The sequence below is a fragment of the Camelina sativa genome, chromosome 18 (genome assembly GCF_030686135.1).
Source record: "Camelina sativa cultivar CO46 ecotype springtype chromosome 18, ASM3068613v1".
NCBI classification, from domain to species: domain Eukaryota; kingdom Viridiplantae; phylum Streptophyta; class Magnoliopsida; order Brassicales; family Brassicaceae; genus Camelina; species Camelina sativa.
In genome coordinates, this window is record NC_141897.1 from 9163493 (window position 1) to 9186509 (window position 23017).

The 23017-nt window shown below is 44.2% G+C and overlaps 19 non-coding genes and 26 pseudogenes across 19 annotated transcripts; all 45 read right to left on the reverse strand.

Annotated features, from left to right (window-relative positions):
- Positions 1-83: 83 nt before the first annotated feature.
- LOC147922294 (5S ribosomal RNA) lies at positions 84-202 on the reverse strand (annotated as a pseudogene).
- A 387-nt stretch (positions 203-589) lies between these two features.
- On the reverse strand, positions 590-708 carry LOC147922295 (5S ribosomal RNA). The gene has a single exon (XR_015589650.1). It is a non-coding gene; the product is annotated as a 5S ribosomal RNA (ribosomal RNA).
- A 387-nt stretch (positions 709-1095) lies between these two features.
- On the reverse strand, positions 1096-1214 carry LOC147922296 (5S ribosomal RNA). Its single transcript, XR_015589651.1, has one exon. It is a non-coding gene; the product is annotated as a 5S ribosomal RNA (ribosomal RNA).
- Positions 1215-1609: 395 nt separating this feature from the next.
- Positions 1610-1728, reverse strand: LOC147922297 (5S ribosomal RNA; annotated as a pseudogene).
- Positions 1729-2115: 387 nt separating this feature from the next.
- On the reverse strand, positions 2116-2234 carry LOC147922298 (5S ribosomal RNA; annotated as a pseudogene).
- A 387-nt stretch (positions 2235-2621) lies between these two features.
- LOC147922299 (5S ribosomal RNA) lies at positions 2622-2740 on the reverse strand. Its single transcript, XR_015589652.1, has one exon. It is a non-coding gene; the product is annotated as a 5S ribosomal RNA (ribosomal RNA).
- Positions 2741-3136: 396 nt separating this feature from the next.
- Positions 3137-3255, reverse strand: LOC147922300 (5S ribosomal RNA; annotated as a pseudogene).
- A 387-nt stretch (positions 3256-3642) lies between these two features.
- On the reverse strand, positions 3643-3761 carry LOC147922301 (5S ribosomal RNA). The gene has a single exon (XR_015589653.1). It is a non-coding gene; the product is annotated as a 5S ribosomal RNA (ribosomal RNA).
- Positions 3762-4156: 395 nt separating this feature from the next.
- Positions 4157-4275, reverse strand: LOC147922302 (5S ribosomal RNA; annotated as a pseudogene).
- Positions 4276-4662: 387 nt separating this feature from the next.
- On the reverse strand, positions 4663-4781 carry LOC147922303 (5S ribosomal RNA). The gene has a single exon (XR_015589654.1). It is a non-coding gene; the product is annotated as a 5S ribosomal RNA (ribosomal RNA).
- A 395-nt stretch (positions 4782-5176) lies between these two features.
- Positions 5177-5295, reverse strand: LOC147922304 (5S ribosomal RNA; annotated as a pseudogene).
- A 387-nt stretch (positions 5296-5682) lies between these two features.
- LOC147922305 (5S ribosomal RNA) lies at positions 5683-5801 on the reverse strand. The gene has a single exon (XR_015589655.1). It is a non-coding gene; the product is annotated as a 5S ribosomal RNA (ribosomal RNA).
- A 395-nt stretch (positions 5802-6196) lies between these two features.
- On the reverse strand, positions 6197-6315 carry LOC147922306 (5S ribosomal RNA; annotated as a pseudogene).
- Positions 6316-6702: 387 nt separating this feature from the next.
- LOC147922307 (5S ribosomal RNA) lies at positions 6703-6821 on the reverse strand. Its single transcript, XR_015589657.1, has one exon. It is a non-coding gene; the product is annotated as a 5S ribosomal RNA (ribosomal RNA).
- Positions 6822-7216: 395 nt separating this feature from the next.
- Positions 7217-7335, reverse strand: LOC147922308 (5S ribosomal RNA; annotated as a pseudogene).
- A 387-nt stretch (positions 7336-7722) lies between these two features.
- On the reverse strand, positions 7723-7841 carry LOC147922309 (5S ribosomal RNA). Its single transcript, XR_015589658.1, has one exon. It is a non-coding gene; the product is annotated as a 5S ribosomal RNA (ribosomal RNA).
- Positions 7842-8236: 395 nt separating this feature from the next.
- Positions 8237-8355, reverse strand: LOC147922310 (5S ribosomal RNA; annotated as a pseudogene).
- Positions 8356-8742: 387 nt separating this feature from the next.
- On the reverse strand, positions 8743-8861 carry LOC147922311 (5S ribosomal RNA). Its single transcript, XR_015589659.1, has one exon. It is a non-coding gene; the product is annotated as a 5S ribosomal RNA (ribosomal RNA).
- Positions 8862-9248: 387 nt separating this feature from the next.
- Positions 9249-9367, reverse strand: LOC147922312 (5S ribosomal RNA). The gene has a single exon (XR_015589660.1). It is a non-coding gene; the product is annotated as a 5S ribosomal RNA (ribosomal RNA).
- Positions 9368-9763: 396 nt separating this feature from the next.
- On the reverse strand, positions 9764-9882 carry LOC147922313 (5S ribosomal RNA; annotated as a pseudogene).
- A 387-nt stretch (positions 9883-10269) lies between these two features.
- Positions 10270-10388, reverse strand: LOC147922314 (5S ribosomal RNA; annotated as a pseudogene).
- A 387-nt stretch (positions 10389-10775) lies between these two features.
- Positions 10776-10894, reverse strand: LOC147922315 (5S ribosomal RNA). Its single transcript, XR_015589661.1, has one exon. It is a non-coding gene; the product is annotated as a 5S ribosomal RNA (ribosomal RNA).
- Positions 10895-11289: 395 nt separating this feature from the next.
- LOC147922316 (5S ribosomal RNA) lies at positions 11290-11408 on the reverse strand (annotated as a pseudogene).
- Positions 11409-11803: 395 nt separating this feature from the next.
- Positions 11804-11922, reverse strand: LOC147922317 (5S ribosomal RNA; annotated as a pseudogene).
- A 387-nt stretch (positions 11923-12309) lies between these two features.
- On the reverse strand, positions 12310-12428 carry LOC147922318 (5S ribosomal RNA; annotated as a pseudogene).
- Positions 12429-12815: 387 nt separating this feature from the next.
- On the reverse strand, positions 12816-12934 carry LOC147922319 (5S ribosomal RNA). The gene has a single exon (XR_015589662.1). It is a non-coding gene; the product is annotated as a 5S ribosomal RNA (ribosomal RNA).
- Positions 12935-13329: 395 nt separating this feature from the next.
- LOC147922320 (5S ribosomal RNA) lies at positions 13330-13448 on the reverse strand (annotated as a pseudogene).
- A 395-nt stretch (positions 13449-13843) lies between these two features.
- On the reverse strand, positions 13844-13962 carry LOC147922321 (5S ribosomal RNA). The gene has a single exon (XR_015590292.1). It is a non-coding gene; the product is annotated as a 5S ribosomal RNA (ribosomal RNA).
- Positions 13963-14359: 397 nt separating this feature from the next.
- Positions 14360-14478, reverse strand: LOC147922322 (5S ribosomal RNA; annotated as a pseudogene).
- A 395-nt stretch (positions 14479-14873) lies between these two features.
- Positions 14874-14992, reverse strand: LOC147922323 (5S ribosomal RNA; annotated as a pseudogene).
- Positions 14993-15387: 395 nt separating this feature from the next.
- LOC147922324 (5S ribosomal RNA) lies at positions 15388-15506 on the reverse strand. Its single transcript, XR_015590293.1, has one exon. It is a non-coding gene; the product is annotated as a 5S ribosomal RNA (ribosomal RNA).
- Positions 15507-15901: 395 nt separating this feature from the next.
- LOC147922325 (5S ribosomal RNA) lies at positions 15902-16020 on the reverse strand (annotated as a pseudogene).
- Positions 16021-16415: 395 nt separating this feature from the next.
- Positions 16416-16534, reverse strand: LOC147922326 (5S ribosomal RNA; annotated as a pseudogene).
- Positions 16535-16929: 395 nt separating this feature from the next.
- Positions 16930-17048, reverse strand: LOC147922327 (5S ribosomal RNA; annotated as a pseudogene).
- Positions 17049-17443: 395 nt separating this feature from the next.
- Positions 17444-17562, reverse strand: LOC147922328 (5S ribosomal RNA; annotated as a pseudogene).
- Positions 17563-17957: 395 nt separating this feature from the next.
- On the reverse strand, positions 17958-18076 carry LOC147922329 (5S ribosomal RNA). Its single transcript, XR_015590294.1, has one exon. It is a non-coding gene; the product is annotated as a 5S ribosomal RNA (ribosomal RNA).
- A 395-nt stretch (positions 18077-18471) lies between these two features.
- Positions 18472-18590, reverse strand: LOC147922330 (5S ribosomal RNA; annotated as a pseudogene).
- Positions 18591-18985: 395 nt separating this feature from the next.
- LOC147922331 (5S ribosomal RNA) lies at positions 18986-19104 on the reverse strand. The gene has a single exon (XR_015589557.1). It is a non-coding gene; the product is annotated as a 5S ribosomal RNA (ribosomal RNA).
- A 395-nt stretch (positions 19105-19499) lies between these two features.
- On the reverse strand, positions 19500-19618 carry LOC147922332 (5S ribosomal RNA; annotated as a pseudogene).
- A 395-nt stretch (positions 19619-20013) lies between these two features.
- LOC147922333 (5S ribosomal RNA) lies at positions 20014-20132 on the reverse strand. Its single transcript, XR_015589558.1, has one exon. It is a non-coding gene; the product is annotated as a 5S ribosomal RNA (ribosomal RNA).
- Positions 20133-20527: 395 nt separating this feature from the next.
- On the reverse strand, positions 20528-20646 carry LOC147922334 (5S ribosomal RNA; annotated as a pseudogene).
- A 395-nt stretch (positions 20647-21041) lies between these two features.
- LOC147922335 (5S ribosomal RNA) lies at positions 21042-21160 on the reverse strand. The gene has a single exon (XR_015590202.1). It is a non-coding gene; the product is annotated as a 5S ribosomal RNA (ribosomal RNA).
- A 395-nt stretch (positions 21161-21555) lies between these two features.
- LOC147922336 (5S ribosomal RNA) lies at positions 21556-21674 on the reverse strand (annotated as a pseudogene).
- Positions 21675-22060: 386 nt separating this feature from the next.
- LOC147922337 (5S ribosomal RNA) lies at positions 22061-22179 on the reverse strand (annotated as a pseudogene).
- Positions 22180-22566: 387 nt separating this feature from the next.
- LOC147922338 (5S ribosomal RNA) lies at positions 22567-22685 on the reverse strand. Its single transcript, XR_015589663.1, has one exon. It is a non-coding gene; the product is annotated as a 5S ribosomal RNA (ribosomal RNA).
- Positions 22686-23017: the final 332 nt, after the last annotated feature.

Consider the following 23017-nt stretch of genomic DNA (forward strand, 5'->3'; position numbering starts at 1 on the left):
CTCACGATGTAAAAGTTACGACGTTATGTTTGTACTATATAGGCTTACGCAACAACCAAAAAAAAAAAAAAAAAAAAGAGGGAGGGATGCAACACGAGGACTTCCCGGGAGGTCACTCATCCTAGTACTACTCTCGCCCAAGCACGCTTAACTGCGTTGTTCTGATGGGATCCGGTGCATTAGTGCTGGTATGATCGCATCCGTTAGTATATATCATGCAATCGCATATATCGTTTTTTGAAAACTCAAGGGATCATTCAATGTGGGTCCCACTTGATATGTGGACCGGTTTATTCACCTTGGACGTGCTTCGAACCGCGAAAAACAAGAGATAACCATATCCGAACATAATCTTGTACTCGTAGCTAATTGTGTCGCGATCACAAAAAAACATCCGAAACACTTTTAAACGTCAAAATTCGGCCTCCAGAATGGTCCAATGGGACGAAGACCCATTGCCTTGCCGGAAACACTCTTGGGGCTTTCCGAAAAGGTATTATGGGTCGCGTGGTTCCTCACGATGTAAAAGTTACGACGTTATGTTTGGACTATATAGGCTTACGCAACAACCAAAAAAAAAAAAGAGGGAGGGATGCAACACGAGGACTTCCCGGGAGGTCACCCATCCTAGTACTACTCTCGCCCAAGCACGCTTAACTGCGTTGTTCTGATGGGATCCGGTGCATTAGTGCTGGTATGATCGCATCCGTTAGTATATATCATGCAATCGCATATATCGTTTTTTGAAAACTCAAGGGATCATTCAATGTGGGTCCCACTTGATATGTGGACCGGTTTATTCACCTTGGACGTGCTTCGAACCGCGAAAAACAAGAGATAACCATATCAGAACATAATTTTGTACTCGTAGCTAATTGTGTCGCGATCACAAAAAAACATCCGAAACACTTTTAAACGTCAAAATTCGGCCTCCAGAATGGTCCAATGGGACGAAGACCCATTGCCTTGCCGGAAACACTCTTGGGGCTTTCCGAAAAGGTATTATGGGTCGCGTGGTTCCTCACGATGTAAAAGTTACGACGTTATGTTTGGACTATATAGGCTTACGCAACAACCAAAAAAAAAAAAGAGGGAGGGATGCAACACGAGGACTTCCCGGGAGGTCACCCATCCTAGTACTACTCTCGCCCAAGCACGCTTAACTGCGTTGTTCTGATGGGATCCGGTGCATTAGTGCTGGTATGATCGCATCCGTTAGTATATATCATGCAATCGCATATATCGTTTTTTGAAAACTCAAGGGATCATTCAATGTGGGTCCCACTTGATATGTGGACCGGTTTATTCACCTTGGACGTGCTTCGAACCGCGAAAAACAAGAGATAACCATATCCGAACATAATCTTGTACTCGTAGCTAATTGTGTCGCGATCACAAAAAAACATCTGAAACACTTTTAAACGTCAAAATTCGGCCTCCAGAATGGTCCAATGGTACGAAAACCCATTGCCTTGCCGGAAACACTCTTGGGGCTTTCCGAAAAGGTATTATGGGTCGCGTGGTTCCTCACGATGTAAAAGTTACGACGTTATGTTTGTACTATATAGGCTTACGCAACAACCAAAAAAAAAAAAAAAAAAAAGAGGGAGGGATGCAACACGAGGACTTCCCGGGAGGTCACTCATCCTAGTACTACTCTCGCCCAAGCACGCTTAACTGCGTTGTTCTGATGGGATCCGGTGCATTAGTGCTGGTATGATCGCATCCGTTAGTATATATCATGCAATCGCATATATCGTTTTTTGAAAACTCAAGGGATCATTCAATGTGGGTCCCACTTGATATGTGGACCGGTTTATTCACCTTGGACGTGCTTCGAACCGCGAAAAACAAGAGATAACCATATCCGAACATAATCTTGTACTCGTAGCTAATTGTGTCGCGATCACAAAAAAACATCCGAAACACTTTTAAACGTCAAAATTCGGCCTCCAGAATGGTCCAATGGGACAAAGACCCATTGCCTTGCCGGAAACACTCTTGGGGCTTTCCGAAAAGGTATTATGGGTCGCGTGGTTCCCCACGATGTAAAAGTTACGACGTTATGTTTGTACTATATAGGCTTACGCAACAACCAAAAAAAAAAAAGAGGGAGGGATGCAACACGAGGACTTCCCGGGAGGTCACCCATCCTAGTACTACTCTCGCCCAAGCACGCTTAACTGCGTTGTTCTGATGGGATCCGGTGCATTAATGCTGGTATGATCGCATCCGTTAGTATATATCATGCAATCGCATATATCGTTTTTTCAAAACTCAAGGGATCATTCAATGTGGGTCCCACTTGATATGTGGACCGGTTTATTCACCTTGGACGTGCTTCGAACCGCGAAAAACAAGAGATAACCATATCCGAACATAATCTTGTACTCGTAGCTAATTGTGTCGCGATCACAAAAAAACATCCGAAACACTTTTAAACGTCAAAATTCGGCCTCCAGAATGGTCCAATGGGACGAAGACCCATTGCCTTGCCGGAAACACTCTTGGGGCTTTCCGAAAAGGTATTATGGGTCGCGTGGTTCCTCACGATGTAAAAGTTACGACGTTATGTTTGGACTATATAGGCTTACGCAACAACCAAAAAAAAAAAAGAGGGAGGGATGCAACACGAGGACTTCCCGGGAGGTCACCCATCCTAGTACTACTCTCGCCCAAGCACGCTTAACTGCGTTGTTCTGATGGGATCCGGTGCATTAGTGCTGGTATGATCGCATCCGTTAGTATATATCATGCAATCGCATATATCGTTTTTTGAAAACTCAAGGGATCATTCAATGTGGGTCCCACTTGATATGTGGACCGGTTTATTCACCTTGGACGTGCTTCGAACCGCGAAAAACAAGAGATAACCATATCCGAACATAATCTTGTACTCGTAGCTAATTGTGTCGCGATCACAAAAAAACATCCGAAACACTTTTAAACGTCAAATTTCGGCCTCCAGAATGGTCCAATGGCACCAAGACCCATTGCCTTGCCGGAAACACTCTTGGGGCTTTCCGAAAAGGTATTATGGGTCGCGTGGTTCCTCACGATGTAAAAGTTACGACGTTATGTTTGTACTATATAGGCTTACGCAACAACCAAAAAAAAAAAAAAAAAAAAAGAGGGAGGGATGCAACACGAGGACTTCCCGGGAGGTCACTCATCCTAGTACTACTCTCGCCCAAGCACGCTTAACTGCGTTGTTCTGATGGGATCCGGTGCATTAGTGCTGGTATGATCGCATCCGTTAGTATATATCATGCAATCGCATATATCGTTTTTTGAAAACTCAAGGGATCATTCAATGTGGGTCCCACTTGATATGTGGACCGGTTTATTCACCTTGGACGTGCTTCGAACCGCGAAAAACAAGAGATAACCATATCCGAACATAATTTTGTACTCGTAGCTAATTGTGTCGCGATCACAAAAAAACATCCGAAACACTTTTAAACGTCAAAATTCGGCCTCCAGAATGGTCCAATGGGACGAAGACCCATTGCCTTGCCGGAAACACTCTTGGGGCTTTCCGAAAAGGTATTATGGGTCGCGTGGTTCCTCACGATGTAAAAGTTACGACGTTATGTTTGGACTATATAGGCTTACGCAACAACCAAAAAAAAAAAAGAGGGAGGGATGCAACACGAGGACTTCCCGGGAGGTCACCCATCCTAGTACTACTCTCGCCCAAGCACGCTTAACTGCGTTGTTCTGATGGGATCCGGTGCATTAGTGCTGGTATGATCGCATCCGTTAGTATATATCATGCAATCGCATATATCGTTTTTTGAAAACTCAAGGGATCATTCAATGTGGGTCCCACTTGATATGTGGACCGGTTTATTCACCTTGGACGTGCTTCGAACCGCGAAAAACAAGAGATAACCATATCCGAACATAATCTTGTACTCGTAGCTAATTGTGTCGCGATCACAAAAAAACATCTGAAACACTTTTAAACGTCAAAATTCGGCCTCCAGAATGGTCCAATGGGACGAAGACCCATTGCCTTGCCGGAAACACTCTTGGGGCTTTCCGAAAAGGTATTATGGGTCGCGTGGTTCCTCACGATGTAAAAGTTACGACGTTATGTTTGTACTATATAGGCTTACGCAACAACCAAAAAAAAAAAAAAAAAAAAGAGGGAGGGATGCAACACGAGGACTTCCCGGGAGGTCACTCATCCTAGTACTACTCTCGCCCAAGCACGCTTAACTGCGTTGTTCTGATGGGATCCGGTGCATTAGTGCTGGTATGATCGCATCCGTTAGTATATATCATGCAATCGCATATATCGTTTTTTGAAAACTCAAGGGATCATTCAATGTGGGTCCCACTTGATATGTGGACCGGTTTATTCACCTTGGACGTGCTTCGAACCGCGAAAAACAAGAGATAACCATATCCGAACATAATTTTGTACTCGTAGCTAATTGTGTCGCGATCACAAAAAAACATCCGAAACACTTTTAAACGTCAAAATTCGGCCTCCAGAATGGTCCAATGGGACGAAGACCCATTGCCTTGCCGGAAACACTCTTGGGGCTTTCCGAAAAGGTATTATGGGTCGCGTGGTTCCTCACGATGTAAAAGTTACGACGTTATGTTTGGACTATATAGGCTTACGCAACAACCAAAAAAAAAAAAGAGGGAGGGATGCAACACGAGGACTTCCCGGGAGGTCACCCATCCTAGTACTACTCTCGCCCAAGCACGCTTAACTGCGTTGTTCTGATGGGATCCGGTGCATTAGTGCTGGTATGATCGCATCCGTTAGTATATATCATGCAATCGCATATATCGTTTTTTGAAAACTCAAGGGATCATTCAATGTGGGTCCCACTTGATATGTGGACCGGTTTATTCACCTTGGACGTGCTTCGAACCGCGAAAAACAAGAGATAACCATATCCGAACATAATCTTGTACTCGTAGCTAATTGTGTCGCGATCACAAAAAAATATCTGAAACACTTTTAAACGTCAAAATTCGGCCTCCAGAATGGTCCAATGGGACGAAGACCCATTGCCTTGCCGGAAACACTCTTGGGGCTTTCCGAAAAGGTATTATGGGTCGCGTGGTTCCTCACGATGTAAAAGTTACGACGTTATGTTTGTACTATATAGGCTTACGCAACAACCAAAAAAAAAAAAAAAAAAAAGAGGGAGGGATGCAACACGAGGACTTCCCGGGAGGTCACTCATCCTAGTACTACTCTCGCCCAAGCACGCTTAACTGCGTTGTTCTGATGGGATCCGGTGCATTAGTGCTGGTATGATCGCATCCGTTAGTATATATCATGCAATCGCATATATCGTTTTTTGAAAACTCAAGGGATCATTCAATGTGGGTCCCACTTGATATGTGGACCGGTTTATTCACCTTGGACGTGCTTCGAACCGCGAAAAACAAGAGATAACCATATCCGAACATAATTTTGTACTCGTAGCTAATTGTGTCGCGATCACAAAAAAACATCCGAAACACTTTTAAACGTCAAAATTCGGCCTCCAGAATGGTCCAATGGGACGAAGACCCATTGCCTTGCCGGAAACACTCTTGGGGCTTTCCGAAAAGGTATTATGGGTCGCGTGGTTCCTCACGATGTAAAAGTTACGACGTTATGTTTGGACTATATAGGCTTACGCAACAACCAAAAAAAAAAAAGAGGGAGGGATGCAACACGAGGACTTCCCGGGAGGTCACCCATCCTAGTACTACTCTCGCCCAAGCACGCTTAACTGCGTTGTTCTGATGGGATCCGGTGCATTAGTGCTGGTATGATCGCATCCGTTAGTATATATCATGCAATCGCATATATCGTTTTTTGAAAACTCAAGGGATCATTCAATGTGGGTCCCACTTGATATGTGGACCGGTTTATTCACCTTGGACGTGCTTCGAACCGCGAAAAACAAGAGATAACCATATCCGAACATAATCTTGTACTCGTAGCTAATTGTGTCGCGATCACAAAAAAACATCTGAAACACTTTTAAACGTCAAAATTCGGCCTCCAGAATGGTCCAATGGGACGAAGACCCATTGCCTTGCCGGAAACACTCTTGGGGCTTTCCGAAAAGGTATTATGGGTCGCGTGGTTCCTCACGATGTAAAAGTTACGACGTTATGTTTGTACTATATAGGCTTACGCAACAACCAAAAAAAAAAAAAAAAAAAAGAGGGAGGGATGCAACACGAGGACTTCCCGGGAGGTCACTCATCCTAGTACTACTCTCGCCCAAGCACGCTTAACTGCGTTGTTCTGATGGGATCCGGTGCATTAGTGCTGGTATGATCGCATCCGTTAGTATATATCATGCAATCGCATATATCGTTTTTTGAAAACTCAAGGGATCATTCAATGTGGGTCCCACTTGATATGTGGACCGGTTTATTCACCTTGGACGTGCTTCGAACCGCGAAAAACAAGAGATAACCATATCCGAACATAATTTTGTACTCGTAGCTAATTGTGTCGCGATCACAAAAAAACATCCGAAACACTTTTAAACGTCAAAATTCGGCCTCCAGAATGGTCCAATGGGACGAAGACCCATTGCCTTGCCGGAAACACTCTTGGGGCTTTCCGAAAAGGTATTATGGGTCGCGTGGTTCCTCACGATGTAAAAGTTACGACGTTATGTTTGGACTATATAGGCTTACGCAACAACCAAAAAAAAAAAAGAGGGAGGGATGCAACACGAGGACTTCCCGGGAGGTCACCCATCCTAGTACTACTCTCGCCCAAGCACGCTTAACTGCGTTGTTCTGATGGGATCCGGTGCATTAGTGCTGGTATGATCGCATCCGTTAGTATATATCATGCAATCGCATATATCGTTTTTTGAAAACTCAAGGGATCATTCAATGTGGGTCCCACTTGATATGTGGACCGGTTTATTCACCTTGGACGTGCTTCGAACCGCGAAAAACAAGAGATAACCATATCCGAACATAATCTTGTACTCGTAGCTAATTGTGTCGCGATCACAAAAAAACATCTGAAACACTTTTAAACGTCAAAATTCGGCCTCCAGAATGGTCCAATGGCACCAAGACCCATTGCCTTGCCGGAAACACTCTTGGGGCTTTCCGAAAAGGTATTATGGGTCGCGTGGTTCCTCACGATGTAAAAGTTACGACGTTATGTTTGTACTATATAGGCTTACGCAACAACCAAAAAAAAAAAAAAAAAAAAGAGGGAGGGATGCAACACGAGGACTTCCCGGGAGGTCACTCATCCTAGTACTACTCTCGCCCAAGCACGCTTAACTGCGTTGTTCTGATGGGATCCGGTGCATTAGTGCTGGTATGATCGCATCCGTTAGTATATATCATGCAATCGCATATATCGTTTTTTGAAAACTCAAGGGATCATTCAATGTGGGTCCCACTTGATATGTGGACCGGTTTATTCACCTTGGACGTGCTTCGAACCGCGAAAAACAAGAGATAACCATATCCGAACATAATTTTGTACTCGTAGCTAATTGTGTCGCGATCACAAAAAAACATCCGAAACACTTTTAAACGTCAAAATTCGGCCTCCAGAATGGTCCAATGGGACGAAGACCCATTGCCTTGCCGGAAACACTCTTGGGGCTTTCCGAAAAGGTATTATGGGTCGCGTGGTTCCTCACGATGTAAAAGTTACGACGTTATGTTTGGACTATATAGGCTTACGCAACAACCAAAAAAAAAAAAGAGGGAGGGATGCAACACGAGGACTTCCCGGGAGGTCACCCATCCTAGTACTACTCTCGCCCAAGCACGCTTAACTGCGTTGTTCTGATGGGATCCGGTGCATTAGTGCTGGTATGATCGCATCCGTTAGTATATATCATGCAATCGCATATATCGTTTTTTGAAAACTCAAGGGATCATTCAATGTGGGTCCCACTTGATATGTGGACCGGTTTATTCACCTTGGACGTGCTTCGAACCGCGAAAAACAAGAGATAACCATATCCGAACATAATCTTGTACTCGTAGCTAATTGTGTCGCGATCACAAAAAAACATCTGAAACACTTTTAAACGTCAAAATTCGGCCTCCAGAATGGTCCAATGGTACGAAGACCCATTGCCTTGCCGGAAACACTCTTGGGGCTTTCCGAAAAGGTATTATGGGTCGCGTGGTTCCTCACGATGTAAAAGTTACGACGTTATGTTTGTACTATATAGGCTTACGCAACAACCAAAAAAAAAAAAAAAAAAAAGAGGGAGGGATGCAACACGAGGACTTCCCGGGAGGTCACTCATCCTAGTACTACTCTCGCCCAAGCACGCTTAACTGCGTTGTTCTGATGGGATCCGGTGCATTAGTGCTGGTATGATCGCATCCGTTAGTATATATCATGCAATCGCATATATCGTTTTTTGAAAACTCAAGGGATCATTCAATGTGGGTCCCACTTGATATGTGGACCGGTTTATTCACCTTGGACGTGCTTCGAACCGCGAAAAACAAGAGATAACCATATCCGAACATAATCTTGTACTCGTAGCTAATTGTGTCGCGATCACAAAAAAACATCCGAAACACTTTTAAACGTCAAAATTCGGCCTCCAGAATGGTCCAATGGGACGAAGACCCATTGCCTTGCCGGAAACACTCTTGGGGCTTTCCGAAAAGGTATTATGGGTCGCGTGGTTCCTCACGATGTAAAAGTTACGACGTTATGTTTGTACTATATAGGCTTACGCAACAACCAAAAAAAAAAAAGAGGGAGGGATGCAACACGAGGACTTCCCGGGAGGTCACCCATCCTAGTACTACTCTCGCCCAAGCACGCTTAACTGCGTTGTTCTGATGGGATCCGGTGCATTAGTGCTGGTATGATCGCATCCGTTAGTATATATCATGCAATCGCATATATCGTTTTTTGAAAACTCAAGGGATCATTCAATGTGGGTCCCACTTGATATGTGGACCGGTTTATTCACCTTGGACGTGCTTCGAACCGCGAAAAACAAGAGATAACCATATCCGAACATAATCTTGTACTCGTAGCTAATTGTGTCGCGATCACAAAAAAACATCCGAAACACTTTTAAACGTCAAAATTCGGCCTCCAGAATGGTCCAATGGGACGAAGACCCATTGCCTTGCCGGAAACACTCTTGGGGCTTTCCGAAAAGGTATTATGGGTCGCGTGGTTCCTCACGATGTAAAAGTTACGACGTTATGTTTGGACTATATAGGCTTACGCAACAACCAAAAAAAAAAAAGAGGGAGGGATGCAACACGAGGACTTCCCGGGAGGTCACCCATCCTAGTACTACTCTCGCCCAAGCACGCTTAACTGCGTTGTTCTGATGGGATCCGGTGCATTAGTGCTGGTATGATCGCATCCGTTAGTATATATCATGCAATCGCATATATCGTTTTTTGAAAACTCAAGGGATCATTCAATGTGGGTCCCACTTGATATGTGGACCGGTTTATTCACCTTGGACGTGCTTCGAACCGCGAAAAACAAGAGATAACCATATCCGAACATAATCTTGTACTCGTAGCTAATTGTGTCGCGATCACAAAAAAACATCCGAAACACTTTTAAACGTCAAATTTCGGCCTCCAGAATGGTCCAATGGCACCAAGACCCATTGCCTTGCCGGAAACACTCTTGGGGCTTTCCGAAAAGGTATTATGGGTCGCGTGGTTCCTCACGATGTAAAAGTTACGACGTTATGTTTGTACTATATAGGCTTACGCAACAACCAAAAAAAAAAAAAAAAAAAAAGAGGGAGGGATGCAACACGAGGACTTCCCGGGAGGTCACTCATCCTAGTACTACTCTCGCCCAAGCACGCTTAACTGCGTTGTTCTGATGGGATCCGGTGCATTAGTGCTGGTATGATCGCATCCGTTAGTATATATCATGCAATCGCATATATCGTTTTTTGAAAACTCAAGGGATCATTCAATGTGGGTCCCACTTGATATGTGGACCGGTTTATTCACCTTGGACGTGCTTCGAACCGCGAAAAACAAGAGATAACCATATCCGAACATAATTTTGTACTCGTAGCTAATTGTGTCGCGATCACAAAAAAACATCCGAAACACTTTTAAACGTCAAAATTCGGCCTCCAGAATGGTCCAATGGGACGAAGACCCATTGCCTTGCCGGAAACACTCTTGGGGCTTTCCGAAAAGGTATTATGGGTCGCGTGGTTCCTCACGATGTAAAAGTTACGACGTTATGTTTGGACTATATAGGCTTACGCAACAACCAAAAAAAAAAAAGAGGGAGGGATGCAACACGAAGACTTCCCGGGAGGTCACCCATCCTAGTACTACTCTCGCCCAAGCACGCTTAACTGCGTTGTTCTGATGGGATCCGGTGCATTAGTGCTGGTATGATCGCATCCGTTAGTATATATCATGCAATCGCATATATCGTTTTTTGAAAACTCAAGGGATCATTCAATGTGGGTCCCACTTGATATGTGGACCGGTTTATTCACCTTGGACGTGCTTCGAACCGCGAAAAACAAGAGATAACCATATCCGAACATAATCTTGTACTCGTAGCTAATTGTGTCGCGATCACAAAAAAACATCCGAAACACTTTTAAACGTCAAAATTCGGCCTCCAGAATGGTCCAATGGCACCAAGACCCATTGCCTTGCCGGAAACACTCTTGGGGCTTTCCGAAAAGGTATTATGGGTCGCGTGGTTCCTCACGATGTAAAAGTTACGACGTTATGTTTGGACTATATAGGCTTACGCAACAACCAAAAAAAAAAAAGAGGGAGGGATGCAACACGAGGACTTCCCGGGAGGTCACCCATCCTAGTACTACTCTCGCCCAAGCACGCTTAACTGCGTTGTTCTGATGGGATCCGGTGCATTAGTGCTGGTATGATCGCATCCGTTAGTATATATCATGCAATCGCATATATCGTTTTTTGAAAACTCAAGGGATCATTCAATGTGGGTCCCACTTGATATGTGGACCGGTTTATTCACCTTGGACGTGCTTCGAACCGCGAAAAACAAGAGATAACCATATCCGAACATAATCTTGTACTCGTAGCTAATTGTGTCGCGATCACAAAAAAACATCCGAAACACTTTTAAACGTCAAAATTCGGCCTCCAGAATGGTCCAATGGCACCAAGACCCATTGCCTTGCCGGAAACACTCTTGGGGCTTTCCGAAAAGGTATTATGGGTCGCGTGGTTCCTCACGATGTAAAAGTTACGACGTTATGTTTGTACTATATAGGCTTACGCAACAACCAAAAAAAAAAAAAAAAAAAAGAGGGAGGGATGCAACACGAGGACTTCCCGGGAGGTCACTCATCCTAGTACTACTCTCGCCCAAGCACGCTTAACTGCGTTGTTCTGATGGGATCCGGTGCATTAGTGCTGGTATGATCGCATCCGTTAGTATATATCATGCAATCGCATATATCGTTTTTTGAAAACTCAAGGGATCATTCAATGTGGGTCCCACTTGATATGTGGACCGGTTTATTCACCTTGGACGTGCTTCGAACCGCGAAAAACAAGAGATAACCATATCCGAACATAATTTTGTACTCGTAGCTAATTGTGTCGCGATCACAAAAAAACATCCGAAACACTTTTAAACGTCAAAATTCGGCCTCCAGAATGGTCCAATGGGACGAAGACCCGTTGCCTTGCCGGAAACACTCTTGGGGCTTTCCGAAAAGGTATTATGGGTCGCGTGGTTCCTCACGATGTAAAAGTTACGACGTTATGTTTGGACTATATAGGCTTACGCAACAACCAAAAAAAAAAAAAAAAAAAAGAGGGAGGGATGCAACACGAGGACTTCCCGGGAGGTCACTCATCCTAGTACTACTCTCGCCCAAGCACGCTTAACTGCGTTGTTCTGATGGGATCCGGTGCATTAGTGCTGGTATGATCGCATCCGTTAGTATATATCATGCAATCGCATATATCGTTTTTTGAAAACTCAAGGGATCATTCAATGTGGGTCCCACTTGATATGTGGACCGGTTTATTCACCTTGGACGTGCTTCGAACCGCGAAAAACAAGAGATAACCATATCCGAACATAATTTTGTACTCGTAGCTAATTGTGTCGCGATCACAAAAAAACATCCGAAACACTTTTAAACGTCAAAATTCGGCCTCCAGAATGGTCCAATGGGACGAAGACCCATTGCCTTGCCGGAAACACTCTTGGGGCTTTCCGAAAAGGTATTATGGGTCGCGTGGTTCCTCACGATGTAAAAGTTACGACGTTATGTTTGGACTATATAGGCTTACGCAACAACCAAAAAAAAAAAAGAGGGAGGGATGCAACACGAAGACTTCCCGGGAGGTCACCCATCCTAGTACTACTCTCGCCCAAGCACGCTTAACTGCGTTGTTCTGATGGGATCCGGTGCATTAGTGCTGGTATGATCGCATCCGTTAGTATATATCATGCAATCGCATATATCGTTTTTTGAAAACTCAAGGGATCATTCAATGTGGGTCCCACTTGATATGTGGACCGGTTTATTCACCTTGGACGTGCTTCGAACCGCGAAAAACAAGAGATAACCATATCCGAACATAATCTTGTACTCGTAGCTAATTGTGTCGCGATCACAAAAAAACATCCGAAACACTTTTAAACGTCAAAATTCGGCCTCCAGAATGGTCCAATGGCACCAAGACCCATTGCCTTGCCGGAAACACTCTTGGGGCTTTCCGAAAAGGTATTATGGGTCGCGTGGTTCCTCACGATGTAAAAGTTACGACGTTATGTTTGGACTATATAGGCTTACGCAACAACCAAAAAAAAAAAAGAGGGAGGGATGCAACACGAGGACTTCCCGGGAGGTCACCCATCCTAGTACTACTCTCGCCCAAGCACGCTTAACTGCGTTGTTCTGATGGGATCCGGTGCATTAGTGCTGGTATGATCGCATCCGTTAGTATATATCATGCAATCGCATATATCGTTTTTTGAAAACTCAAGGGATCATTCAATGTGGGTCCCACTTGATATGTGGACCGGTTTATTCACCTTGGACGTGCTTCGAACCGCGAAAAACAAGAGATAACCATATCCGAACATAATCTTGTACTCGTAGCTAATTGTGTCGCGATCACAAAAAAACATCCGAAACACTTTTAAACGTCAAAATTCGGCCTCCAGAATGGTCCAATGGCACCAAGACCCATTGCCTTGCCGGAAACACTCTTGGGGCTTTCCGAAAAGGTATTATGGGTCGCGTGGTTCCTCACGATGTAAAAGTTACGACGTTATGTTTGTACTATATAGGCTTACGCAACAACCAAAAAAAAAAAAAAAAAAAAGAGGGAGGGATGCAACACGAGGACTTCCCGGGAGGTCACTCATCCTAGTACTACTCTCGCCCAAGCACGCTTAACTGCGTTGTTCTGATGGGATCCGGTGCATTAGTGCTGGTATGATCGCATCCGTTAGTATATATCATGCAATCGCATATATCGTTTTTTGAAAACTCAAGGGATCATTCAATGTGGGTCCCACTTGATATGTGGACCGGTTTATTCACCTTGGACGTGCTTCGAACCGCGAAAAACAAGAGATAACCATATCCGAACATAATTTTGTACTCGTAGCTAATTGTGTCGCGATCACAAAAAAACATCCGAAACACTTTTAAACGTCAAAATTCGGCCTCCAGAATGGTCCAATGGTACGAAGACCCATTGCCTTGCCGGAAACACTCTTGGGGCTTTCCGAAAAGGTATTATGGGTCGCGTGGTTCCTCACGATGTAAAAGTTACGACGTTATGTTTGTACTATATAGGCTTACGCAACAACCAAAAAAAAAAAAAAAAAAAAGAGGGAGGGATGCAACACGAGGACTTCCCGGGAGGTCACCCATCCTAGTACTACTCTCGCCCAAGCACGCTTACCTGCGGAGTTCTGATGGGATACGGTGCATTAGTGCTGGTATGATCGCATCCGTTAGTATAAATCATGCAATCGCATATATCGTTTTTTGAAAACTCAAGGGATCATTCAATGTGGGTCCCACTTGATATGTGGACCGGTTTATTCACCTTGGACGTGCTTCGAACCGCGAAAAACAAGAGATAACCATATCCGAACATAATCTTGTACTCGTAGCTAATTGTGTCGCGATCACAAAAAAACATCCGAAACACTTTTAAACGTCAAAATTCGGCCTCCAGAATGGTCCAATGGCACCAAGACCCATTGCCTTGCCGGAAACACTCTTGGGGCTTTCCGAAAAGGTATTATGGGTCGCGTGGTTCCTCACGATGTAAAAGTTACGACGTTATGTTTGTACTATATAGGCTTACGCAACAACCAAAAAAAAAAAAAAAAAAAAAAGAGGGAGGGATGCAACACGAGGACTTCCCGGGAGGTCACTCATCCTAGTACTACTCTCGCCCAAGCACGCTTAACTGCGTTGTTCTGATGGGATCCGGTGCATTAGTGCTGGTATGATCGCATCCGTTAGTATATATCATGCAATCGCATATATCGTTTTTTGAAAACTCAAGGGATCATTCAATGTGGGTCCCACTTGATATGTGGACCGGTTTATTCACCTTGGACGTGCTTCGAACCGCGAAAAACAAGAGATAACCATATCCGAACATAATCTTGTACTCGTAGCTAATTGTGTCACGATCACAAAAAAACATCCGAAACACTTTTAAACGTCAAAATTCGGCCTCCAGAATGGTCCAATGGCACCAAGACCCATTGCCTTGCCGGAAACACTCTTGGGGCTTTCCGAAAAGGTATTATGGGTCGCGTGGTTCCTCACGATGTAAAAGTTACGACGTTATGTTTGTACTATATAGGCTTACGCAACAACCAAAAAAAAAAAAAAAAAAAAGAGGGAGGGATGCAACACGAGGACTTCCCGGGAGGTCACTCATCCTAGTACTACTCTCGCCCAAGCACGCTTACCTGCGGAGTTCTGATGGGATACGGTGCATTAGTGCTGGTATGATCGCATCCGTTAGTATAAATCATGCAATCGCATATATCGTTTTTTGAAAACTCAAGGGATCATTCAATGTGGGTCCCACTTGATATGTGGACCGGTTTATTCACCTTGGACGTGCTTCGAACCGCGAAAAACAAGAGATAACCATATCCGAACATAATTTTGTACTCGTAGCTAATTGTGTCGCGATCACAAAAAAACATCCGAAACACTTTTAAACGTCAAAATTCGGCCTCCAGAATGGTCCAATGGCACCAAGACCCATTGCCTTGCCGGAAACACTCTTGGGGCTTTCCGAAAAGGTATTATGGGTCGCGTGGTTCCTCACGATGTAAAAGTTACGACGTTATGTTTGTACTATATAGGCTTACGCAACAACCAAAAAAAAAAAAAAAAAAAAGAGGGAGGGATGCAACACGAGGACTTCCCGGGAGGTCACCCATCCTAGTACTACTCTCGCCCAAGCACGCTTACCTGCGGAGTTCTGATGGGATACGGTGCATTAGTGCTGGTATGATCGCATCCGTTAGTATAAATCATGCAATCGCATATATCGTTTTTTGAAAACTCAAGGGATCATTCAATGTGGGTCCCACTTGATATGTGGACCGGTTTATTCACCTTGGACGTGCTTCGAACCGCGAAAAACAAGAGATAACCATATCCGAACATAATCTTGTACTCGTAGCTAATTGTGTCGCGATCACAAAAAAACATCCGAAACACTTTTAAACGTCAAAATTCGGCCTCCAGAATGGTCCAATGGCACCAAGACCCATTGCCTTGCCGGAAACACTCTTGGGGCTTTCCGAAAAGGTATTATGGGTCGCGTGGTTCCTCACGATGTAAAAGTTACGACGTTATGTTTGTACTATATAGGCTTACGCAACAACCAAAAAAAAAAAAAAAAAAAAGAGGGAGGGATGCAACACGAGGACTTCCCGGGAGGTCACTCATCCTAGTACTACTCTCGCCCAAGCACGCTTAACTGCGTTGTTCTGATGGGATCCGGTGCATTAGTGCTGGTATGATCGCATCCGTTAGTATATATCATGCAATCGCATATATCGTTTTTTGAAAACTCAAGGGATCATTCAATGTGGGTCCCACTTGATATGTGGACCGGTTTATTCACCTTGGACGTGCTTCGAACCGCGAAAAACAAGAGATAACCATATCCGAACATAATCTTGTACTCGTAGCTAATTGTGTCGCGATCACAAAAAAACATTCGAAACACTTTTAAACGTCAAAATTCGGCCTCCAGAATGGTCCAATGGCACCAAGACCCATTGCCTTGCCGGAAACACTCTTGGGGCTTTCCGAAAAGGTATTATGGGTCGCGTGGTTCCTCACGATGTAAAAGTTACGACGTTATGTTTGTACTATATAGGCTTACGCAACAACCAAAAAAAAAAAAAAAAAAAAGAGGGAGGGATGCAACACGAGGACTTCCCGGGAGGTCACTCATCCTAGTACTACTCTCGCCCAAGCACGCTTACCTGCGGAGTTCTGATGGGATACGGTGCATTAGTGCTGGTATGATCGCATCCGTTAGTATAAATCATGCAATCGCATATATCGTTTTTTGAAAACTCAAGGGATCATTCAATGTGGGTCCCACTTGATATGTGGACCGGTTTATTCACCTTGGACGTGCTTCGAACCGCGAAAAACAAGAGATAACCATATCCGAACATAATTTTGTACTCGTAGCTAATTGTGTCGCGATCACAAAAAAACATCCGAAACACTTTTAAACGTCAAAATTCGGCCTCCAGAATGGTCCAATGGCACCAAGACCCATTGCCTTGCCGGAAACACTCTTGGGGCTTTCCGAAAAGGTATTATGGGTCGCGTGGTTCCTCACGATGTAAAAGTTACGACGTTATGTTTGTACTATATAGGCTTACGCAACAACCAAAAAAAAAAAAAAAAAAAAGAGGGAGGGATGCAACACGAGGACTTCCCGGGAGGTCACTCATCCTAGTACTACTCTCGCCCAAGCACGCTTAACTGCGTTGTTCTGATGGGATCCGGTGCATTAGTGCTGGTATGATCGCATCCGTTAGTATATATCATGCAATCGCATATATCGTTTTTTGAAAACTCAAGGGATCATTCAATGTGGGTCCCACTTGATATGTGGACCGGTTTATTCACCTTGGACGTGCTTCGAACCGCGAAAAACAAGAGATAACCATATCCGAACATAATCTTGTACTCGTAGCTAATTGTGTCGCGATCACAAAAAAACATCCGAAACACTTTTAAACGTCAAAATTCGGCCTCCAGAATGGTCCAATGGCACCAAGACCCATTGCCTTGCCGGAAACACTCTTGGGGCTTTCCGAAAAGGTATTATGGGTCGCGTGGTTCCTCACGATGTAAAAGTTACGACGTTATGTTTGTACTATATAGGCTTACGCAACAACCAAAAAAAAAAAAAAAAAAAAGAGGGAGGGATGCAACACGAGGACTTCCCGGGAGGTCACTCATCCTAGTACTACTCTCGCCCAAGCACGCTTACCTGCGGAGTTCTGATGGGATACGGTGCATTAGTGCTGGTATGATCGCATCCGTTAGTATAAATCATGCAATCGCATATATCGTTTTTTGAAAACTCAAGGGATCATTCAATGTGGGTCCCACTTGATATGTGGACCGGTTTATTCACCTTGGACGTGCTTCGAACCGCGAAAAACAAGAGATAACCATATCCGAACATAATTTTGTACTCGTAGCTAATTGTGTCGCGATCACAAAAAAACATCCGAAACACTTTTAAACGTCAAAATTCGGCCTCCAGAATGGTCCAATGGCACCAAGACCCATTGCCTTGCCGGAAACACTCTTGGGGCTTTCCGAAAAGGTATTATGGGTCGCGTGGTTCCTCACGATGTAAAAGTTACGACGTTATGTTTGTACTATATAGGCTTACGCAACAACCAAAAAAAAAAAAAAAAAAAAGAGGGAGGGATGCAACACGAGGACTTCCCGGGAGGTCACCCATCCTAGTACTACTCTCGCCCAAGCACGCTTACCTGCGGAGTTCTGATGGGATACGGTGCATTAGTGCTGGTATGATCGCATCCGTTAGTATAAATCATGCAATCGCATATATCGTTTTTTGAAAACTCAAGGGATCATTCAATGTGGGTCCCACTTGATATGTGGACCGGTTTATTCACCTTGGACGTGCTTCGAACCGCGAAAAACAAGAGATAACCATATCCGAACATAATCTTGTACTCGTAGCTAATTGTGTCGCGATCACAAAAAAACATCCGAAACACTTTTAAACGTCAAAATTCGGCCTCCAGAATGGTCCAATGGCACCAAGACCCATTGCCTTGCCGGAAACACTCTTGGGGCTTTCCGAAAAGGTATTATGGGTCGCGTGGTTCTTCACGATGTAAAAGTTACGACGTTATGTTTGTACTATATAGGCTTACGCAACAACCAAAAAAAAAAAAAAAAAAAAGAGGGAGGGATGCAACACGAGGACTTCCCGGGAGGTCACTCATCCTAGTACTACTCTCGCCCAAGCACGCTTAACTGCGTTGTTCTGATGGGATCCGGTGCATTAGTGCTGGTATGATCGCATCCGTTAGTATATATCATGCAATCGTATATATCGTTTTTTGAAAACTCAAGGGATCATTCAATGTGGGTCCCACTTGATATGTGGACCGGTTTATTCACCTTGGACGTGCTTCGAACCGCGAAAAACAAGAGATAACCATATCCGAACATAATCTTGTACTCGTAGCTAATTGTGTCGCGATCACAAAAAAACATCCGAAACACTTTTAAACGTCAAAATTCGGCCTCCAGAATGGTCCAATGGCACCAAGACCCATTGCCTTGCCGGAAACACTCTTGGGGCTTTCCGAAAAGGTATTATGGGTCGCGTGGTTCCTCACGATGTAAAAGTTACGACGTTATGTTTGTACTATATAGGCTTACGCAACAACCAAAAAAAAAAAAAAAAAAAAGAGGGAGGGATGCAACACGAGGACTTCCCGGGAGGTCACTCATCCTAGTACTACTCTCGCCCAAGCACGCTTAACTGCGGAGTTCTGATGGGATACGGTGCATTAGTGCTGGTATGATCGCATCCGTTAGTATAAATCATGCAATCGCATATATCGTTTTTTGAAAACTCAAGGGATCATTCAATGTGGGTCCCACTTGATATGTGGACCGGTTTATTCACCTTGGACGTGCTTCGAACCGCGAAAAACAAGAGATAACCATATCCGAACATAATCTTGTACTCGTAGCTAATTGTGTCGCGATCACAAAAAAACATCCGAAACACTTTTAAACGTCAAAATTCGGCCTCCAGAATGGTCCAATGGCACCAAGACCCATTGCCTTGCCGGAAACACTCTTGGGGCTTTCCGAAAAGGTATTATGGGTCGCGTGGTTCCTCACGATGTAAAAGTTACGACGTTATGTTTGTACTATATAGGCTTACGCAACAACCAAAAAAAAAAAAAAAAAAAAGAGGGAGGGATGCAACACGAGGACTTCCCGGGAGGTCACTCATCCTAGTACTACTCTCGCCCAAGCACGCTTAACTGCGTTGTTCTGATGGGATCCGGTGCATTAGTGCTGGTATGATCGCATCCGTTAGTATATATCATGCAATCGCATATATCGTTTTTTGAAAACTCAAGGGATCATTCAATGTGGGTCCCACTTGATATGTGGACCGGTTTATTCACCTTGGACGTGCTTCGAACCGCGAAAAACAAGAGATAACCATATCCGAACATAATTTTGTACTCGTAGCTAATTGTGTCGCGATCACAAAAAAACATCCGAAACACTTTTAAACGTCAAAATTCGGCCTCCAGAATGGTCCAATGGCACGAAGACCCATTGCCTTGCCGGAAACACTCTTGGGGCTTTCCGAAAAGGTATTATGGGTCGCGTGGTTCCTCACGATGTAAAAGTTACGACGTTATGTTTGTACTATATAGGCTTACGCAACAACCAAAAAAAAAAAAAAAAAAAAGAGGGAGGGATGCAACACGAGGACTTCCCGGGAGGTCACTCATCCTAGTACTACTCTCGCCCAAGCACGCTTAACTGCGGAGTTCTGATGGGATACGGTGCATTAGTGCTGGTATGATCGCATCCGTTAGTATAAATCATGCAATCGCATATATCGTTTTTTGAAAACTCAAGGGATCATTCAATGTGGGTCCCACTTGATATGTGGACCGGTTTATTCACCTTGGACGTGCTTCGAACCGCGAAAAACAAGAGATAACCATATCCGAACATAATCTTGTACTCGTAGCTAATTGTGTCGCGATCACAAAAAAACATCCGAAACACTTTTAAACGTCAAAATTCGGCCTCCAGAATGGTCCAATGGCACCAAGACCCATTGCCTTGCCGGAAACACTCTTGGGGCTTTCCGAAAAGGTATTATGGGTCGCGTGGTTCCTCACGATGTAAAAGTTACGACGTTATGTTTGTACTATATAGGCTTACGCAACAACCAAAAAAAAAAAAAAAAAAAAGAGGGAGGGATGCAACACGAGGACTTCCCGGGAGGTCACTCATCCTAGTACTACTCTCGCCCAAGCACGCTTAACTGCGTTGTTCTGATGGGATCCGGTGCATTAGTGCTGGTATGATCGCATCCGTTAGTATATATCATGCAATCGCATATATCGTTTTTTGAAAACTCAAGGGATCATTCAATGTGGGTCCCACTTGATATGTGGACCGGTTTATTCACCTTGGACGTGCTTCGAACCGCGAAAAACAAGAGATAACCATATCCGAACATAATTTTGTACTCGTAGCTAATTGTGTCGCGATCACAAAAAAACATCCGAAACACTTTTAAACGTCAAAATTCGGCCTCCAGAATGGTCCAATGGTACGAAGACCCATTGCCTTGCCGGAAACACTCTTGGGGCTTTCCGAAAAGGTATTATGGGTCGCGTGGTTCCTCACGATGTAAAAGTTACGACGTTATGTTTGTACTATATAGGCTTACGCAACAACCAAAAAAAAAAAAAAAAAAAAGAGGGAGGGATGCAACACGAGGACTTCCCGGGAGGTCACCCATCCTAGTACTACTCTCGCCCAAGCACGCTTAACTGCGGAGTTCTGATGGGATACGGTGCATTAGTGCTGGTATGATCGCATCCGTTAGTATAAATCATGCAATCGCATATATCGTTTTTTGAAAACTCAAGGGATCATTCAATGTGGGTCCCACTTGATATGTGGACCGGTTTATTCACCTTGGACGTGCTTCGAACCGCGAAAAACAAGAGATAACCATATCCGAACATAATCTTGTACTCGTAGCTAATTGTGTCGCGATCACAAAAAAACATCCGAAACACTTTTAAACGTCAAAATTCGGCCTCCAGAATGGTCCAATGGCACCAAGACCCATTGCCTTGCCGGAAACACTCTTGGGGCTTTCCGAAAAGGTATTATGGGTCGCGTGGTTCCTCACGATGTAAAAGTTACGACGTTATGTTTGTACTATATAGGCTTACGCAACAACCAAAAAAAAAAAAAAAAAAAAGAGGGAGGGATGCAACACGAGGACTTCCCGGGAGGTCACTCATCCTAGTACTACTCTCGCCCAAGCACGCTTAACTGCGTTGTTCTGATGGGATCCGGTGCATTAGTGCTGGTATGATCGCATCCGTTAGTATATATCATGCAATCGCATATATCGTTTTTTGAAAACTCAAGGGATCATTCAATGTGGGTCCCACTTGATATGTGGACCGGTTTATTCACCTTGGACGTGCTTCGAACCGCGAAAAACAAGAGATAACCATATCCGAACATAATTTTGTACTCGTAGCTAATTGTGTCGCGATCACAAAAAAACATCCGAAACACTTTTAAACGTCAAAATTCGGCCTCCAGAATGGTCCAATGGGACGAAGACCCATTGCCTTGCCGGAAACACTCTTGGGGCTTTCCGAAAAGGTATTATGGGTCGCGTGGTTCCTCACGATGTAAAAGTTACGACGTTATGTTTGGACTATATAGGCTTACGCAACAACCAAAAAAAAAAAGAGGGAGGGATGCAACACTAGGACTTCCCGGGAGGTCACCCATCCTAGTACTACTCTCGCCCAAGCACGCTTAACTGCGTTGTTCTGATGGGATCCGGTGCATTAGTGCTGGTATGATCGCATCCGTTAGTATATATCATGCAATCGCATATATCGTTTTTTGAAAACTCAAGGGATCATTCAATGTGGGTCCCACTTGATATGTGGACCGGTTTATTCACCTTGGACGTGCTTCGAACCGCGAAAAACAAGAGATAACCATATCCGAACATAATCTTGTACTCGTAGCTAATTGTGTCGCGATCACAAAAAAACATCCGAAACACTTTTAAACGTCAAAATTCGGCCTCCAGAATGGTCCAATGGGACGAAGACCCATTCCCTTGCCGGAAACACTCTTGGGGCTTTCCGAAAAGGTATTATGGGTCGCGTGGTTCCTCACGATGTAAAAGTTACGACGTTATGTTTGTACTATATAGGCTTACGCAACAACCAAAAAAAAAAAAGAGGGAGGGATGCAACACGAGGACTTCCCGGGAGGTCACCCATCCTAGTACTACTCTCGCCCAAGCACGCTTAACTGCGTTGTTCTGATGGGATCCGGTGCATTAGTGCTGGTATGATCGCATCCGTTAGTATATATCATGCAATCGCATATATCGTTTTTTGAAAACTCAAGGGATCATTCAATGTGGGTCCCACTTGATATGTGGACCGGTTTATTCACCTTGGACGTGCTTCGAACCGCGAAAAACAAGAGATAACCATATCCGAACATAATCTTGTACTCGTAGCTAATTGTGTCGCGATCACAAAAAAACATCCGAAACACTTTTAAACGTCAAAATTCGGCCTCCAGAATGGTCCAATGGGACGAAGACCCATTGCCTTGCCGGAAACACTCTTGGGGCTTTCCGAAAAGGTATTATGGGTTGCGTGGTTCCTCACGATGTAAAAGTTACG